Source organism: Ranitomeya imitator, chromosome 4, assembly GCF_032444005.1.
Source record: "Ranitomeya imitator isolate aRanImi1 chromosome 4, aRanImi1.pri, whole genome shotgun sequence".
NCBI lineage: Eukaryota > Metazoa > Chordata > Amphibia > Anura > Dendrobatidae > Ranitomeya > Ranitomeya imitator.
In genome coordinates, this window is record NC_091285.1 from 313,465,079 (window position 1) to 313,486,179 (window position 21,101).

Below are 21,101 nucleotides of genomic sequence, written 5' to 3' on the forward strand. Positions count from 1 at the left end.
GCTCAACAGAAAAAAAAAGGCATTTAAAGTAGGTGACAAAGAGAAAATTAAAATGATACAGCATGAATTGAAGCATAAAATAAAGGAGGCCCAGGAAGCCTTCAGAATTAAACTTGAAAAGACACTGTCCCACAATAATACCAGAGAGGTTTGGTCAGGAATGAAATTACTGACTGGGCTTAAGCTGAGGCCTGAAAATCATGGTGGAAATCTAGACAAGGCTAATGAGATGAACGAGTATTTCAACAGGTTCAGCAGTACATGTGTACATGTGCCAGCTGATAGTGGAGGGGACCTGGGTGCAAATTCTGCAGCATCGATATTGGAGGATGAGCAGACTAATTTTAGAGTATCCGAAAATGATGTGAGGAGGCAGTTTAAGTCACTAAACATTGGTAAAGCTGCAGGACCTGATGGACTCAGCTCACGTGTCCTTAAAGTTTGTGCAGACCAGCTGTGTACTGTCTTTACACGCCTATTTAATGGAAGTATACAAACACAGAGGGTACCTGTGTTATGGAAAACTTCCTGTCTGGTGCCTGTACCCAAGACTTCTTCTCCTGCAACCCTAAATGACTATCGTCCTGTAGCCTTAACATCTCACGCTATGAAGGCCTTGGAAAGATTAGTGCTTGCTCACTTAAGACCAAGGGTCAATGCTTTTATCGATCCCCTTCAGTTTGCCTACCGACATAGATTGGGGGTGGATGATGCTATTCTTTCTCTGTTACATAGGGTACATTCATTTCTGGAGATTGACGGAACCACGGTGCGAGCGATGTTCTTCGATTTCTCGAGTGCATTTAACTCCCTGCAGCCACTTTTACTACACAAAAAGATGACTGATATGAAGGTTGAGGAGGGGATGAGAAATTGGATAACTGACTACCTATGAGATCGGTCACAGTTTGTACAGATGGGAGCAGTGGTGTCAAGCAGATTATTGAGCAGTGTAGGTGCCCCCCAGGGAACGGTGCTTGCACCCTTTCTTTTCACTCTGTATACTTCAGACTTTCAGTATAAATCTGAACTTTGCCACCTTCAAAAATTTTCGGATGACTCCGTGGTTGTGGGATGCATTAGGGGAGATCAGGGGGATGAGGAATACAGAAGTGTGGTGTCGAATTTCGTGGATTGGTGCAATGGTAACTATCTACAACTAAATGTTAAGAAAACTAAGGAGTTGGTGGCCAACTATAGCAGGATTAAGTTGGAATGCTTACCGATCACTATTGCTGGTCAGGAGGTCGAGCAGGTGGAGAGTTACAAATATTTGGGGGTCCATTTGGATAGCAAACTGGACTGGAGATGCCACTCAGAGTTTGTCTACAAGAAGGGGATGAGCAGATTGTATTTCCTAAGGAAACTGAGGTCTTTTAATGTGTGCAGCAAAATGTTAGAAATGTTCTACCAATCTGTAGTGGCAAGTGCCATCTTTTTTGCAATCACGTGCTGGGGTAGTAGTGTGCGGGCCTCTGATGCTAATAAGCTGAATAAGATTATTAAGAAGGCAAGTTCTGCTGTGGGCTGCAAGCTGGACTCTTTTGGGGAGGTAGTGGAGAGAAGAACTCTGAAAAAGTGTATGGCAATTATGAACAATAATGCACATCCATTATATGAGCTATTCATGAGACAGAAGAGCACCTTCAGTAACCGGCTAATACTTCTGAGGTGTAAGAAGGAAAAATATAGGAAATCGTTTGTGCCAACTGCCATGGGAATGTACAATAATAACATTAGGGTTAAACCACCAAGGTGAAAGTCTACTTATTTCTCTACATTTCAGTTCACTCGTTGTGTATGTCCTATTCTAATGTATAATGTATAATGTTCTTCTGTCAACAAACTGTCATGTCAACTATGTAATTCCTTTATGATTTTTATGATTTATGTTGTGCTGCTGTGATACCATAATTTCCCACGGGATCAATAAAGTGTATCGTATCGTATCGTATTGTAAATACCTATGATGATTATATGCAAGTTGTAATTGTACCTCTTAGAAATCGTATCATTAGAAATGCCTCTCCAGCTTCTAAACATTTATGATGATGCTAATGGCAAATCAGACTGGGAAAACAATCACCAATATATTGTAGGCAATTCGACAGTTAAGGGATCTAGGAGATTGGGGTACCAAACAAAAGGGTAATTTTCCTGCTGAAGAGCAGCATGACGGTGTCAAAAGTAATTACAGTCCTAGATCCCGTATTACCCCGAAATATATGTTTATGGCCTTATTAAAGCATGGCCTTCACAGAGATAAAATAGACAGGATTGGTACTGATGAGATGTGAAATTGTATCAAAAGAGAGGACTTAATAAAAAGCCAGGTGTGTCACATAATAAAAAGGTTACAGTAAAAGATTCTGAATCTACACAGTAGGAGCAAGACAGGACATAGGGAGAGAGAGGGCCCACTCCCTCTTCGTCAAAGCCCATAGCACTGGGGTTTATGTTATGATACGGTAACCTTGGAGCAGCATGAAAACTTTCACTGGAGTAGGTGGTCACTATACTGACCGCAAACCTGATCTTAATATTGCAACTAGAAGTAGCCGTGGAGTGTACCTAACAATCTTAGACACCTCGTCACAGCCGGAGGACTAAATACCCCTAAAGATGGAAATAGGAATACTATCTTGCCTCAGAGCAGAACCCCAAAGGATAGACAGCCCCCCACAAATATTGGCGGTGAGTCGGAGAGGAAAAACATACACAGGCAGAAAAACAGGATTTAGCACACGAGGCCACTCTATTTAAAATAGGACAGAGTTCTGTGTGGTCAGTATTAAGACCCTTCCAAAATATCCACAGCAGAATATACAAAAACATCCTCCATCTAACTAAAGACGTAGGAGCGTAAATCTGCAACTCCAGCGAATCCTACATTCAGTGCAGGAAAACAATCAAAAACAAGCACACAGCAGTGTGCCACAGAAAAATAAACAGACACTTATCTTTGCTGAAATAGCAGCCAAGCAGGAGAAGCCAGGCAGAGATCACTCATATCCCAAAAGACATTGACAACTGGCAAGGACTAATGAGTCCTGCACGCCTAAATACCCCAGTCAGAACTGCAATTAGCAGATACACCTGTCCAAGACTGCAGCCCAGAAACAGCTGCATTACCATCTGCTACCACCAGAGGGAGCTCAAAAGCAGAATGCACAACAGGTTTGAGGATCTTTATGCTGAAGTCAAACCCTCGATACAGGAATTCAAAGCCCAACTGAAGGGGCTATCATTTTCTTCTACCAAAATGTCTTTGTCATGATCCAGTCCGGGATTTGTTTCTGATTATTCTCTCCCCGGGATGGTCATGCAGGGTTTAATCTTCCTTGCCTCGTTTTGGGATCTGTCTGGCTATTTCAGTCTGCTGTTACCTGCAAGCAGTGTCAGTTATAGTTCCTGACTCTGGCTTGATCAGCTAACCCCGTTATACCCTAATTTATCATCTGCTCATTTACTTGGGTCCCGTTGCTGTGTTCCTCTGTGACTTTACTCGTTGTAGTACTAGCTCTCTGTACTGTGAACCCTTGGTATTTGACTTGGCTTGTTCTCTGACCTATTAGACTGTCTTGCGTCCCCTGCTTTCCTGCTCCTGTTCTGCCCTGACTTTGGCTTGTTTCCGACCACATGAATTGCTGTGACCTCTGGTACTTCGTTCCCTTTCAGTTGCTGAGTTGGCTTTGTCTGACTACTCTTTTGTCACCTAGTGGCTCCTGCCTGCTTCTCTGTGATTTCACTGTGAGTGTACCTGTTTTCCTTCACCCACACCCCCTGGTGGAGGTTGTGTGCTACTGCACTGCAGCAGTCATTACATTATAACTGACCATATATTTAGAGGGGTTTATTCATTTTTTTCCCCTGGCTATTGATCCGCTGCGCAATCTGGCTGACCAGGTGTCCAGTTTGATGCAGTGTTAAAAATGCTTATTTCGCACATTTATTTAATCCGGACTATTCACCAGGTGCTTATTCTTAAAGAAAAATGTCATGGTATTCTCATAAAAAGCATACTGGTTTATTGAATTGTCCACAGAAAAACCACATTGCAGCAAAACATAAAAGTAGATGAAATAGTTACGAACAGATTGTCCATGTGTAAATATCAGTGCTTGTTACTCATCTTTCCCAAGGTTCTGAATGCTAAAACCTGTCTGTTTGTGTGAACGTTGAAGTCATCATGGCATGGCTACCAGCTGTTGTTCCTTGTGACTTGTCTGATGTCCATGGAGAATGATGATGAAGGCAGGAGGTGGCAGCTCCCACATGACAAAAAAACCCCACCCTCCTAAGAGACGTTATTTATATGTCCCACAGATCACGTGTTTTCTGTATATGGTGTTAACTTATACTCTGAGCTACATACACAGAAATAGCTTCTGTAATGTCAGCAAGAAGCAATGTGCTCAGTACAGAATAAGAATAATTCAATTAATAATTTTTAACAATTCCCCCTTTTGAGGGTGACAGACATTGATTGGAACCCTCAAATTAAACATATTAGATTTTCTTTCTTCTTTTCTTCTTCTTTGTCAAAATAATTTAATAAATAATAAGATCAATAATAATATTGTTATATGTTCTCAATAATATAATGATATGTAAATTAATGTTATGGTAAGCCGTGACTAATATTCATATGAAATAAATAATTATACTTCCCTATATCTACTTGAAGCATCTCAGGTCTGATGTCATCTGATGTCATCTGGTCTTCATCTTGATGTCTTCTTCTTGGTTCTTTTAAAACAATCTTTATTATAATTCTTTTGAAATAGATGATAGCATGTAGATATGTAGAGACTGTGTGTCATGTGTCAATCAAAGTCCATAAATTCAAATGTTGATAAGAAAACAAAGTTCATAGATGAAATGTAGCTTTAGTATCTGTGCAGTGTCACCTTTAGAGACCTGGACTTACATTGGCTTGCCTTGGAAATCATCTGGAATCCTTCCATATCGTCCGCATTGGTCTTGGAACAAGTGTGAAGTCTTTGGTCAGCACAGCAAGGGTTACATTGACTTTTCCTTGCTAAACATAGCACCATAACCAATCCTTAGTGCACAGACACATGTCAGGGCTGTAGCGGCCTGACAATTACCTGATTGTTCACCAGCTTTCGTGGAAGTCTTATAGGTGATAGGAAACCACTGGAACGTTATAAAAATGTAATAACACAGTTCATCTTTGATACTGTACTCAGTTGTCAGTGATTGATGCTGCAGTTGTGAGTGGTGATATGTATTGTATTTGACACAGTCTATTATTACTCAGAAATCATAGCATTGTTACCTTGTGGAACTTCTGGATAACAGCTTTTCTTCTTGCAACTTTTAAGAATCAATTGAATTTATAAATATGAAAAGCTTATCTTCAGTATCTTGATTGAAGTCTTCATTACCTATTCTATATGAAATCTGGTAATTTTCCTAACTTATAATATCAGAGCGTACCATAGCAATCAATAATATCCATATAATTATTAAATGATATTATATGGATTTCATATTTGGAAAAATAAAGTAATACATTATTAACCATATTCTTCATGTGATAGGACATTTTTAAGTTATAGGTGTAATTTCTTTTTGAACCCATAGATGTCAGTGTGTCCTTTTATGTAACAAGTATTATTTTTTTCATCTTTATTATTATTAAAACTTTATTAATAAACTATAATTATTAGACCAATAATATGTAAGAATGTGTAGCCATGAACCAAAATAATTCATATATATATGAATAAATGAATGAGTGAAAGAATTGTAACATTTCTCTTATAATGAAACCATATGATCATTATATTTAGTAAAGCAATATTCTTGTAGACATTACTTTACTAAATATTGATAATTTCTTCTTGAGATAAAAAATAAAAATGAAAAATAAAAATGAAGAAAAAAATAAAAATGAAAAATAAAAATAAAAATAAGGCCCTTATATGTTGATGAAAAAATTAAAAATGAAAAATAAAAATGAGAATAAAAAATAAAAATAAGGCCTTTATATGTTGATGACAAATGCTAAGATTATATTTCAGTAACACATTCCCTTAATATTTTCATCATCTAAATGTTGTCATAACCTTGGATTACCAAAATATTGAAATTATGTAACTTTGCATAGAATACCCTTTATTAGAGGAAAAAAATTACTTTTATAATACTTAATGTTATTATACCCAATAATACCTTATTAATATTTCTTCTTTATTAAAATGTGTGAAGAAGAAGAGGTATTGATGAAACGTGATGAAGTGATCAGGATCAAAAACACATTTCCCCCTTAATATCAAAAAATATTTTTTATGAAAAAATTAATTTGTAAAAACCAAAATTAAAAATAATAATTTTTATAACTGTCATATCAGCTTTATGACTTATATTTGTTTGAAGATGTGTACTCATCTATGTAACTATTAAAAAAAACCTACTAAATATCATAAAATTATCATTAGGAAAAATGTTCTAAATGTAGATTTTCTTGATAAACCATATTGATGTGTGATTGCACTTATTCACTATTAACTAAATCAATAAATAATAATTACTAAAGAAAAATAGAAATATATGTTGACTAAATAATATTTAAATATATCTTAATATTCTAATAATTTAACTGAATCTTATTTTCTCCTAAACACAAGGTTTTTTTTTCTTCTTTTTCCCAACATACCATAAATCATGAGGCCCCTTTCATACTGTGCATGCATTCCACGTTATGTTACACTTCACTCTTAGCAGCTGCTCATACGCTCATCTGTCATCTGTCACTCAGACTGTGACACACATAGAAGTTGAAACTACATATTTCACATACAAAGAATAAGAACACAGGTACACTAACCCAAATTACTAACGCTATGTTCTAACCCATAGATAGGACCGGACCCATTCACAAGAAACCCGAGTTGAATGTTCCACAGCTAAATCGGTACAGGGCCTGCAACCAAATCCATTTGAATGTAAAGGCTGAGGAAATTCCTAATGTTTCTTCTTACAGCTCTAAATTGAAACAGGGGTGTAACATGTCATGCCATGCTCTGGGGAAAAAATATTATTACCATGCAAAGGAAAACACGTTTTAGATTTTTAGTTATATATTATTCCTATTAAGTGTTAAATATATAAAAATCTTGCAGTTAATATAACTTCCTGTGTAAATAAGACATAAGGTTATGTAAGAGGTTTATTTGTTCAATTCCTGCTTTGAAAGTAAAATTCTAAGGGAAAATGAAAGATAAAGGTTAATTTCATATTTATTTAAAAGCAAAATTTAAATATCATACATATGTATATATTTAATAAATGTATTTAATGTAATTCTAAATATTTTTACTAGAGTAAATTTTAATTATTTCATTATACATATAAAAATACAGTTAATATAATCTCTACTTATACAAATATGCTACAGTATTTACTGTATACTATATTAATATATATATAACTGCAGAATTATATTGTATAAAATAATTACATTAATAAATAATACATTGTATAACTCATCATATAATATAATTACATTTTTAGCCAATTCCTAAACCAAAATTCAACTCTGTCGATAATCTGTTGAAAAGCTCTATTTAATAAGGTCAGTTTTAGACCTTTGAAGAGCTGCTGTGATAATTGAGTGTTCAGCTCATCCCCTATGCTGTTGCACACCTGCTTCTGTTTGTCATTTTCAGCCATCTTTACAGACAGATCTGGCCCTTCAGCTTTTAACCCATTCAGAGCAACTTCTTTAATGGACTCATAGGGTTTGTAGCACATATGTAATTTTCTTCGTACTTCATAGATGTGATTTTGGATCAGGTTTGAAGATTTTGATTTTGGCTTTTGATAAGATTGAATTCTGCATGTTTTAAAAAACTTAGTGTGATTTGTTTTCCTTTCAAGATTCTCGTGTTTTTTAGAAAAATCAAGGGATTGCGCACATTCAAATAAAGAATCTTTTTGTGACGCAATAACACGAGATGCAGGATTTAAGAATTTAAATTTGTTTACAAAACAATTTATCATTGATTGTTTATTCAAATTCGTACTGACCAATTTGTACACCCTTTCAAAAATGGACATGAATGTAAAAGTACATTCTTTCCGGCCAATCCTCAATTTTAGAAGAATATCAATATCTGGATAATTTTCTTTTAATCCACAGAATATCAAAATTTTTAATCTTTCTACATCAGTCATGTCTTCATGGATCTCATCATTCTGCATTTTTAGTGAGAACTGCCTGGAGAAAGTTACAGGAAGCCACATTTTAAATAATTGAGTTTTATCCTTATTAGTCAAATCAAACTTATCAGCAAAACTCTCAAATATCTCTGAATTTCTGCACACATGGATTTTGTTATCATATGCAGGAATGATTTTGCATAACTTTAGCAAGATTTTTCTAGATTTAGTTTGGAATTGTTGGGCCTTTAAGTCATCTTCTATTTTTGGTGGCAATGATACATCTGTTTCTTGTACATCATCTTTGTCAGTTGTCATGTCTCCTATGCTTCCTCCATCTTGTTTTTCATCATGAAACACAAAGTCACCTTCGGTGGCCAATACACACATGTGTGTAACATCTTCCTTACTCTTTACATTACAGTCAATCTTGGGAACATCATTAATTTCCTTAGAAATTCTTTCTACACAGTCTTTTTTGGACTTCTCTGTAACGTACTTGTGAAATACATCAACCATATGTAAAATATTTTTCAGTTGCTCTTTTTCTTTTTTCCTAGATACTAGCTTAGAATCTAACTTTATATTTGCTATCTTGCATTCTGCAAATAAGCTAAGCCAAAATATTTCTAAGTTTTTAGACTTTTCACCTAGACTTAAAAATTTCATCTGACTTGATTTAGCATATTAATTGATTAAATCCATTTTTCTTACCTTGAAATATCTCAGCTTGTAGTTCCTTTGCTGTACAACGCTGGGTTCTGGTCATTAGCACGTCTGTTTTCAGCACTTCCGATGCTAGTGCTTGTCAAACCGTCTTGCACGTGTTACTCTGTTTCATAGGTTCTTGTGAGATCTTTGTGACTTGAAATTTTGAAGTGGAATTCCTGAAAACTTGCACAGCATCTAGCAGAGCTCTTCTGTCTTCCCCCGTGTGCAAGATTGAAGGAAATTCACGCAAAAATAGCACAAAAAAATCAAAACTGGCTGGCTTGGCCAATGTTAAAAATGCTTATTTTGCACATTTATTTAATCCGGACTATTCACCAGGTGCTTATTCTTAAAGAAAAATGTCATGGTATTCTCATAAAATGTATAGTGGTTTATTGAATTGTCGACAGAAAAACCACATTGCAGCAAAACATAAAAGTAGATGAAATAGTTACGAACAGATTGTCCATGTGTAAATATCAGCGCTTGTTACTCATCTTTCCCAAGGTTCTGAATGGTAAAACCCGTCTGTTTGTGTGAACGTTGAAGTCATCATGGCATGGCTACCAGCTGTTGTTCCTTGTGACTTGTCTGATGTCCATGGAGAATGATGATGAAGGCAGGAGGTGGCAGCTCCCACGTGACAAAAACCCCCCACCCTCCTAAGAGACGTTATTTAGATGTCCCATAGATCACTTATTTTCTGTATATGGTGTTAACTTATACTCTGAGCTACATACACAGAAATTGCTTCTTGCTGACATTTCAGAAGCTATGTGCTCAGTACAGAATAAGAATAAGAATAATTCAATTAATAATATTTAACATGCAGAGGATACGGGAATTGTCAGGGGAACAAAGGGCCCTTGCCACGTTCCAAACTCAATTACAGAAAGAGTTGACGGAGATAGTTAAAACGGTGCAGGGTGTCACCCCCCATGTTGTCAGCAGGTCTGGTGATTCTGTAGATGTCACTTTGCACTCTCCCGAACTCTCAGTCAAGCTCCCTGACACCTTTACTGGTGAGAAGGATACATTTTGTACGTTTAGGGAGAGTTACAAATTGTTGTTTTCACTTAGACCTCAATCCCCTGAGACTGAGAGTCAGCAGCTGGGAATAATTATTTCTTTACTCCGGGAAGGTCCACAGTCTTAGGCTTTCTCGTTGTCTCCAACTGCCCCTGAACGGATGTCGGTGGATAGGTTTTTGGAGGTCCTAAGACTTATGTATGAAGAATCAGACCGTGTCAGGGTGGCAGATGATACCATCATGGGTCTTGCTCAGGGAAAGCGCTCAGCCAAGTGGTATTGCTCGGAGTTTAGACATTGGTCTCCAGAGGTCTCATGGAACGACTCTGCTCTCAGGTGCTAGTTCCGAACGGGACTGTCTGACCATTTGAAGGACACTCTGGCTCTCCATCCACCACCTAGTTCTTTGGAGGAGGCTATGACTCAGGCCATCTGGATGGATCGAAGACTAAGGGAGAGGGGTGTCATGAAGGGAGAAGGTCCTTTGCTTCCGAGTAACCCTGATGCTACGCCTCAGTCCGAGCCCATGGAAATGGGGGACACCACTGTCAGGGAAAGGAAGAAGAGACAATGACGTGATGGGAGACTCTGCTTCTACTGTGGTAGTCCGGGACACTGAAAAAAGGACTGTCCCTCCTGTACTCCTACTCCCAAGGTGTCGAGAAACGCCTAAGTCTGGGTCACGTCGAGGAGGTTGCCCAGACTCTCAGGTACCCTTGATCTCATCTCTTAAATACTGTTGGAAGTAGAACTTTGCATCAAGAACAGTTGTACCTCCACCTTAGCTTTTGCAGATTGTGGTTCATCTTTGAACTTGATTGACTCAGATTTGGCTGGCCAAATGTAAGATAGGGACAGTCAGGTTGGAAACTCCCATTAATATTGTAGCCATTGATAAAACACTCCTCACTAAGAATGTTAAGTTTATCTCTGAGGAGTTCTTCCTTAAGGTGGGTTCCCGTCATCAAGAACATATTACATGTTTTACTATGGACAATCTACCTGCGGACTGGTGTTGGGGTTTCCCTGATTACTGTTGCATAACCCGGTCATCGATTGGGAATCTCGGGGCATTGTTAATTGGGGGCCTAATTGTTCTAAAGATTACCTTTTATATTTGTCTGTGTCATCCGTCAGTCTGAAGGGTATTCCGAAGTGCCTGAAGGATTTTGAGGGTGTATTCTCCGAAAAGGAGCCTGAGGTTCTACCACCACACCGCCCATTCGATTGTGCTGTTAATCTCGTCCCTGGTGCCAAACTGCCCAAGGCACATGTATACAATCTCTCTGGCCCAGAGCGGGCAGCAATGAAGGACTATATCTCTGATAGTCTTCGTAAAGGGCATATTCACCCCTATATTTCTCATGTGGGATTCTTTTTTGTGAAGAAAAAAAATGTTGGGTTATGCCCATGCCTCGATTTTCAAGAATTCAACAAGATCACCATGTGGAATACTTACCCCCTTCCACTTATTCCTGATTTGTACCATGAATTTTCCGGAGCCAGGTGGTTCTCTAAGTTAGATCTGAGGGGAGCATATAATCTTATCCGCATGCGGGAGGGGATGAGTGGAAAACAGCTTTCTTCACCTTTGATGGTTTGTTTGAGAACCTGGTTATGCCCTTTGGTCTGACTAACACACCAGCGGTGTTTCAGAATTTCATTAATCATGTTTTTTCGGATATCATTGGGCGCTTCATGGTGGTGTATTTGGATGATATCCTTATATATTGTGCTGATAAAATGAAACATATGGGTCATCTCCATGCTGTCCTCAAGAGGCTCAGGGAGAATTCTCACTTTGTTAAACTGGAGAAGTGTTCATTTTTTGTGCAAGAATTGTCCTTTCTGGGGTTTATTTTGTCTGCTGAGGGGTTTCGCATGGACCCTGGAAAGGTACAGGCTATTGTTGATTGGGCGCAACCCAGAGATCTCAAAGGCCTTCAGAGGTTTTTGGGTTTTGCCAATTACTATAGAAAATTCATCAAGGGGTTTTCACAGGTGGTTAAACCCCTCACTGATTTAACTCACAAAGGGGCTGATATCAAAAATTGGTCAGCTCCAGCTTTAGTGGCATTTTATTTAAAAAAATGTTTTATGTCTGCCCCTGTACTGATTCAACCTGATCTGTCTAAGCCATTTATCGTGGAGGTGGACGCCTCGGAGGTGGTAGTGGGGGTGCCGTTGTCTCAAAAGCCCATCACGTTAACCAATTTAAGACCTGGTGCCTTCTTTTCTAAAAAATTTTCCTCTGCGGAAAGGAATTACGATGTGGATAACCGGGAGTTACTAGCCATTAAATTGGCTTTTGAAGAATGGAGGCATTTTCTGGAGGGTGCTGTCCATTGAATCACGGTCATCAAGGACCACAAGACCCTGTCTTACATTAAATTGGCCAAGCATTTAACGCCGAGGCAGGCAAGGTGGTCACTGTTTTTTTTTTCGATTTCAGTTTTCCAGCACTTTTAGGCCTGGATCCAAGAATGTGAAGGCGGATGCCTTATCCCACAGCCTGGATCCAATATCTCCTCCTGAACCTCCTTCCTCCATTCTTCAGCAGTGGGTGGTTGTGGCTGGAGTTTCTTCGGCGTTAAAACGGGAGATTCGGGAGGCCCAGTCTCTTGCCCCTCCTTCCATGCCGAATAATACATTTTTTGTGCCTGTTCAGTATCGGTTAAGTGTGCACTGGGAATTCCATAACTTGGCTCTTAGTGGGCATCCGGGAATCTCGGCCATGCGCAAAGCCATTGCTAGGCTGTTTTGGTGGTCTTCATTGGCTTCTGATGTCGCTGTATTTGTGTCTTCCTGTGAGAAATGTGCCTGCACAAAAACCTCCCATAACTGGCTGGCCGGGGAATTTTTGCTATTGCCGTTTCCAGATAAACCGTGGACCCATCTGTCCATGGATTTTATCAAGGACCTTCCTCCATCTAATGGCAAAACTGTGCTCTGGGTGGTGGTGGATAGGTTCAGCAAGTAAGCGCATTTTGTACCATTAGCTGGGCTGCCTAATGCAGAAACTTCGTATACCCTATATTAAGTTAGGATTCATAATTGTTTTTAATCTATTGTCCTTGTTCAGTGTCTTTTCTGCATTATATAAAATTTGTTGTACATATTCTGTGGTTTGAAATATTTTTTCTGAATTTACAGTGGGGCAAAAAAGTATTTAGTCAGTCAGCAATAGTGCAAGTTCCACCACTTAAAAAGATGAGCGGCGTCTGTAATTTACATCATAGGTAGACCTCAACTATGGGAGACAAACTGAGAGAAAAAAAAAACAGAAAATCACATTGTCTGTTTTTTTAACATTTTATTGCATATTATGGTGGAAAATAAGTATTTGGTCAGAAACAAAATTTAATCTCAATACTTTGTAATATATCCTTTGTTGGCAATGACAGAGATCAAACGTTTTCTGTAAGTCTTCACAAGGTTGCCACACACTGTTGTTGGTATGTTGGCCCATTCCTCCATGCAGATCTCCTCTAGAGCAGTGATGTTTTTGGCTTTTCGCTTGGCAACACGGACTTTCAACTCCCTCCAAAGGTTTTCTATAGGGTTGAGATCTGGAGACTGGCTAGGCCACTCCAGGACCTTGAAATGCTTCTTACGAAGCCACTCCTTCGTTGCCCTGGCGGTGTGCTTTGGATCATTGTCATGTTGAAAGACCCAGCCACGTTTCATCTTCAATGCCCTTGCTGATGGAAGGAGGTTTGCACTCAAAATCTCACGATACATGGCCCCATTCATTCTTTCATGTACCCGGAGCAGTCGTCCTGGCCCCTTTGCAGAGAAACAGCCCCAAAGCATGATGTTTCCACCACCATGCTTTACAGTAGGTATGGTGTTTGATGGATGCAACTCAGTATTCTTTTTCCTCCAAACACGACAAGTTGTGTTTCTACCAAACAGTTCCAGCTTGGTTTCATCAGACCATAGGACATTCTCCCAAAACTCCTCTGGATCATCCAAATGCTCTCTAGCAAACTTCAGACGGGCCCGGACATGTACTGGCTTAAGCAGTGGGACACGTCTGGCACTGCAGGATCTGAGGCCATGGTGGCATAGTGTGTTACTTATGGTAGGCCTTGTTACATTGGTCCCAGCTCTCTGCAGTTCATTCACTAGGTCCCCCCGCGTGGTTCTGGGATTTTTGCTCACCGTTCTTGTGATCATTCTGACCCCACGGAGTGGGATTTTGCGTGGAGCCCCAGATCGAGGGAGATTATCAGTGGTCTTGTATGTCTTCCATTTTCTAATTATTGCTCCCACTGTTGATTTCTTCACTCCAAGCTGGTTGGCTATTGCAGATTCAGTCTTCCCAGCCTGGTGCAGGGCTACAATTTTGTTTCTGGTGTCCTTTGACAGCTCTTTGGTCTTCACCATAGTGGAGTTTGGAGTCAGACTGTTTGAGGGTGTGCACAGGTGTCTTTTTATACTGATAACAAGTTTAAACAGGTGCCATTACTACAGGTAATGAGTGGAGGAAAGAGGAGACTCTTAAAGAAGAAGTTACAGGTCTGTGAGAGCCAGAAATCTTGATTGTTTGTTTCTGACCAAATACTTATTTTCCACCATAATATGCAAATAAATTGTTAAAAAAACAGACAATGTGATTTTCTGGATTTTTTTTTTCTCAGTTTGTCTCCCATAGTTGAGGTCTACCTATGATGTAAATTACAGACGCCTCTCATCTTTTTAAGTGGTGGAACTTGCACTATTGCTGACTGACTAAATACTTTTTTGCCCCACTGTATATGGGTGATCATGACCATAATACACACTGCTTTTTTCTGCTCTTTAATGGTTTATCACACTGTGTGTGGTCAGTGATCCCCTTTAGATTTTCTGTAGTGCCTTTAAGTTTTTTGTTGTTCATATGTTTATCCATGATAGCCTGTTTGAGTTGAAATATTTACTAGAAAGGTTTATATTTTTTGGTTGCAAAACTAATTTCTGAGTTTAAGGGGGCAGTTATTTTTTCACCTTAGTGAATTTACTAAAGTTTTGTTTTGTTTTAAGATAAGAAATATATCATTGCAACAAATCTGCATTAATTCTGCATCCTTCCCTCTTTTTTGCATTAATTACGTTTTACCTGAACAGGGGGAAAAACATTTCTTTACAGCACCATAGCTGTCATAGGCTAACCCTACATTCTGTGGCTAACCGCATAGTGTTACATCCCAATGATTTATGATTCCATATAGATAAGAATATGTGCTTCTTTCACTGGAATTATTATACTGGAAAGTCACACATATAAGATTAGATTAGGCTAAGGTCATCAATGAAATGTGCGCTATAGAATGCAGAAATGTAGTTACACATTGAATTGATTAGTATTATTTAACTTTTAAAACAACCCATATATAACGGTGTAAGCATTCTTCTGTTCGAAGCCAGGATGGGCGGTGCCTGCGCAGTGTGAGGCCGGAGTCAGCACCTGCGCATACCGCACAACAGTGAAAATTTATTGAAGACATTGTGCATGCGAATTTGCAGACACAGTGTCTTCAACAAAATGGCACCGTATATCGCGAGATACACTCACGTTGACTCTGGCACCATTTTAATGAAAAATTGTACTACAATTTCAACATAGTGCGCACGGTTTGGCTGTCACCATTATCTCTATGGCTGGCACGTGCGCACTGCTATGTTGACTTTTTTAGAATTCTCTAAAATGGTGCCGTAGTCAGCACATGCGCATACCACAATCTCCAGTGTCATTTTATTAAAAAACAGTGTATAAATGTACTAATAAAAATGCTTACCATCAAGGCAGAGAACAGGTTCATTAGCTAGTTGCATATAACACTGTATTGCTTTTGACCAATTAACCAGCTTCTAAAACACTGAAAGATGAGCCCATCATTAAAGCAGATTTATGACCTCATATCGCAATACAACCTTCTTAAGTTGGTTTCTTAAACCTAATGAAGCTGAAGTATATGCTTCGAAATTGTATGTCAGAATGGCTGTATAATTTTTTTTTAAAGCAAGCATTTTATGAGTCCATCTAGCGTCTGATTTAAATATCATGGGAAAGGTTTCAAAAATGTCATACAGCCATTCTTAAAAAGGTTTTATTTAGGAAATACGCCAGCATCCTCATGCCCAAGAAATCTATTTAGTAATGTATGCAGTTTATGCATTAATGCTGAGCCGGCTGTCAGACAGTGCTGGTTTCTAGTTACAACTGCCGTGCACTATGTACAGATTGGTGACTGAAGCCGTGTCGGCAGTGCCTCTATGACTGAAAGCCAGAGGCTCCCGGGAGGAGTAAAGAGTTTGTTTCCTGCTGGCAGTTGGGCTTTCAGTCTGGCTGCTGCACAGCTTTAGTCCGGAGTGCCACTAGCGTATAATACGGACGAGTGCTATGCGAGAAAACATCGCATAGCACTCGGACCAGTGTTATTCTATGGGGAAGCTCACATCACTATTTCTTGGGAGTATTCTACATGCAAGTGAAATCGCAGCATGCTGTGATTGTATGCGTATATCGCCCGAGTCTCGCCAATGCAAGTTTATGGGTGCGAGAAAAAAATTGGACAACACATGGACCATCAGTGTGACTTGCGAGAAATATGCACATATTTTCCTCATTTCAGCCCATTGACCCATTATATTAATTGAGGAAAAGCAGTGAGAAATGTAAAGCCATACACATGTCATACTGATACATAAGTGCGAGAAAATCTCATTATCGCATTGCAAATGCATTACACACGGATGACAATATGGAGAACACTTGTGCGACTCTTGGCAGAGAGAAACGGACCGATTTTTCATACGTTAAGTGTGACTCTGGCTATAGAATGCAAGTTTGTAAGAAAAATGCACACTATGAATGGAATACAATAACAATTTGTTATGCTTAAAGAGTAGCTGTTGTTTTAATTTTTCATGAATCAACCGTAAACATGAAAAGAAGCAACTTTGTAATATATCTTATTAGATAAATTTGCTTTTTTTCTCCGCCAGGACTGATTATTCTTTCTCAAAATTCTCAATTCCAATATAAAATCTGTTTTCAGTGAAGTCACTTTCCCATTATTGAGATAGGAGATGGCAGCTGCTACTGATAAGATTCTATATAGACTGGAGGAGGGAAGAGCTCTGCCTCTAAGGGTATGTGCACACGTATTTTTGATGGCTGTGGATTTTTCCGCTGCGGATTTCACAAATCCGCAGGTAAAAGGCACTGTGTTTTACCTGCGGATTTACCGCGGTTTTTATGCGGATTTTGTGTGAATTCCACCTGCGGTTTTACACCTGCGGATTCCTATTACGGAGCAGGTGTAAACCGCTGCGGAAGCCGCACAAAGAATTGACATGCTGTGGCGTGTAAACCGCAGCGTTTCCGCGTGTTTTTTTCCGCAGCATGGGCACTGCGGATTGCGTTTTCCATAGGTTTACAATGTACTGTAAACGCATGGAAAGCTGCTGCGAATCTGCAGCAAAATCCGCAACGTGTGCACATTGCCTAACTCTTCTACTCCCTCACCACCTCCTAGTTACATATAACCTTATCAGCATCAACAACCACCATCCCCGATTTCAGTAATAGGAAAGTCTGCCTTCACTGCATACACATTTTACCTGTAAATTAAGAATTTTGAAAGTGACTAATTAGTCCTGGCAGAGAAAAAAGAAGATTTTTCATAAGATATATTACAAAGTTTCTTACTTTCATGTGTACTAATGATTTTTATTTGAATCTGATTGGTCAACTTGAAAAAAGGCAGGAATATTTCCTCTATAAATATTTTGGGCACTTAGTCAGCTGGTCAGTATAAACCTGCAAAAGAGTGAAGTATGGAGGATCTACTGCAAGATATCGCCAAGAAAGCTGAAGAGGAAGGAGCCGCTGAGTGGCTTAAGAAGTGCCTATCCTTAGGTACATCTACAGTGATGTATGGAGAAGATTACTGGTCAGTAGAGACAAAAAGACCTGTTCTGTCTGCGCTAGCAAAAGCGGATTCCCCTAGGAACCTGCGGAAGAAAAGAAAGAGCCGGAAACCATACTCACCATTGCCGCCATCCAGTTGCAATAATCTCGCTATCCGGAGGCCGGCTGTTGTGAATTCTGTGGTCAGGCTCCCTCCTGTGGTCATGAATGGTACTTCGGCTGGTTCTGTCCATGAGCTTCCTTTGGTGGATGTGAGTGGGGCTGCGGCTTCTGAGTTTCCTTCCTCAGGTGACGAGGTTAAGTCGTTAGGTGCTGCTCTATTTAACTCCACCTAATTCTTTGTTCCTGGCCTCCAGTCAATGTTCCAGTATTGGTCTTGCTCTCTCCTGGATCGTTCTTGTGGCCTGTCTGCCCTGCATAAGCTAAGTTCTGCTTGTGTTACTTTTGTTTGCTATTTTTTCTCTCCAGCTTGCTATATTGGTTTGTTTTGCTTGCTGGAAGCTCTGGGACGCAGAGGGAGCACCTCCGTACCATTAGTCGGTGCGGAGGGTCTTTTTGCGCCCTCTGCGTGGTTGTTTGTAGGTTTTTGTGCTGACCGCAAAGCTATCTTTCCTATCCTCGGTCTATTCAGTAAGTCGGGCCTCACTTTGCTAAAATCTATTTCATCTCTGTGTTTGTATTTTCATCTTTGCTCACAGTCATTATATGTGGGGGGCTGCCTTTTCCTTTGGGGAATTTCTCTGAGGCAAGGTAGGCTTATTTTTCTATCTTCAGGGCTAGCTAGTTTCTCAGGCTGTGCCCGAGGCGCCTAGGTCTGGTCAGGAGCGCTCCACGGCTACCTCTAGTGTGGTGTGATAGGATTAGGGATTGCGGTCAGCAGAGTTCCCACGTCTCAGAGCTCGTCCTATGTTATTAGTAACTATCAGGTCATTTTCAGTGCTTTTAACCACCAGGTCCATTGTGGTTCTAAATCACCAGTTCATAACAGTACTGGAGGCCCAAAGTACTAATGCTTCTCAATAGAGGGAAAAGAGAAGTTCTGAGACCATTTTTTTTTCTCTGCACTGTGTTTTGTCTTTCTTTTCCCCTAGACATTTGGGTGGTTCAGGACACAGGTATAGTGATGGACATTAAAGGCCTGTCTTCTTGTGTGGATCATCTCACTGCAAGAGTACAAAATATTCAAGACTTTGTGGTTCAGAATTCTATGTTAGAACCTAGAATCCCTATTCCTGATTTGTTTTCTGGAGATAGAGCTAAGTTTCTGAGTTTTAAAAATAATTGTAAACTATTTCTGGCTTTGAAACCCCGCTCCTCTGGTGACCCAGTTCAACAAGTTAAGATCATTATTTCTTTATTACGTGGCGACCCTCAAGACTGGGCATTTTCCCTTGCGCCAGGAGATCCTGCATTATGTGATATTGATGCGTTTTTTCTGACGCTCGGATTGCTGTATGATGAACCTAAGTCAGTGGATCAGGCAGAGAAAAATTTGCTGGCTCTGTGTCAGGGTCAGGATGAGGTAGAGATATATTGTCAGAAGTTTAGGAAGTGGTCTGTGCTCACTCAATGGAATGAATGTGCCCTGGCAGCAATTTTCAGAAAGGGTCTCTCTGAAGCCCTTAAGGATGTCATGGTGGGATTTCCTATGCCTGCTGGTCTGAATGAGTCTATGTCTTTGGCCATTCAGATCGGTCGACGCTTACGTGAGCGTAAAACTGTGCACCATTTGGCAGTATTATCTGAGCATAAACCTGAGCCTATGCAATGTGATAGGACTTTGACCAGAGCTGAACGGCAAGAACACAGACGTCGGAATGGGCTGTGTTTTTACTGTGGTGATTCCACTCATGCTGTCTCCGATTGTCCTAGGCGCACTAAGCGGTTCGCTAGGTCTGCCACCATTGGTACGGTACAGTCGAAATTTCTTTTGTCCGTTACTTTGATCTGCTCTTTGTCATCCTATTCTGTCATGGCATTTGTGGATTCAGGCGCTGCCCTGAATTTAATAGACTTGGAGTATGCTAGGCGCTGTGGGTTTTTCTTGGAGCCTTTGCAGTATCCTATTCCATTGAGAGGAATTGATGCTACGCCTTTGGCCAAGAATAAGCCTCAGTACTGGACCCAACTGACCACGTGCATGGCTCCTGCGCATCAGGAGGATATTCGCTTTTTGGTGTTGCATAATCTGCATGATGTGGTCGTGTTGGGGTTGCCATGGCTACAAGTCCATAACCCAGTGTTGGATTGGAAATCTATGTCTGTGTCCAGCTGGGGTTGTCAGGGGGTACATGGTGATGTTCCATTCCTGTCTATTTCATCATCCACCCCTTCTGAGGTCCCAGAGTTCTTGTCAGATGTATTTGATGAGCCCAAGTCCAGTGCCCTACCTCCGCATAGGGATTGCGATTGTGCTATCGATTTGATTCCTGGTAGTAAATTTCCTAAAGGTCGACTGCTAATTTGTCTGTGCCTGAGCACGCCGCTATGCGGAGTTACGTAAAGGAATCCTTGGAGAAGGGTCATATTCGCCCATCGTCGTCGCCATTGGGAGCAGGGTTCTTTTTTGTGGCCAAGAAGGATGGTTCGTTGAGACCTTGTATTGATTACCGCCTTCTAAATAAAATCACAGTCAAATTTCAGCACCCCTTGCCGCTGCTGTCTGATTTGTTTGCTCGGATTAAGGGGGCTAGTTGGTTCACCAAGATAGATCTTCGTGGTGCATATAATCTTGTGCGTATTAAACAGGGCGATGAATGGAAAACAGCATTTAATACGCCCGAGGGCAATTTTGAGTACCTGGTTATGCCATTCGGGCTTTCCAATGCTCCATCAGTATTTCAGTCCTTTATGCATGACATCTTCCGAGAGTACCTGGATAAATTCCTGATTGTATACTTGGATGATATTTTGGTCTTCTCGGATGATTGGGAATCTCATGTGAAGCAGGTTAGAATGGTGTTCCAGGTCCTGCGTGCGAATTCTTTGTTTGTGAAGGGGTTAAAGTGTCTATTTGGTGTTCAGAAGGTTTCATTTTTGGGTTTCATTTTTTCCCCTTCTACTATCGAGATGGACCCTGTTAAAGTTCAGGCCATTTATGATTGGACTCAGCCGACATCTCTGAGGAGTCTGCAAAAGTTCCTGGGTTTTGCTAATTTTTATCGTCTCTTCATCAATAATTTTTCTAGTATTGCTAAACCGTTGACTGATTTAACCAAGAAGGGTGCTGATGTGGTCAATTGGTCTTCTGCAG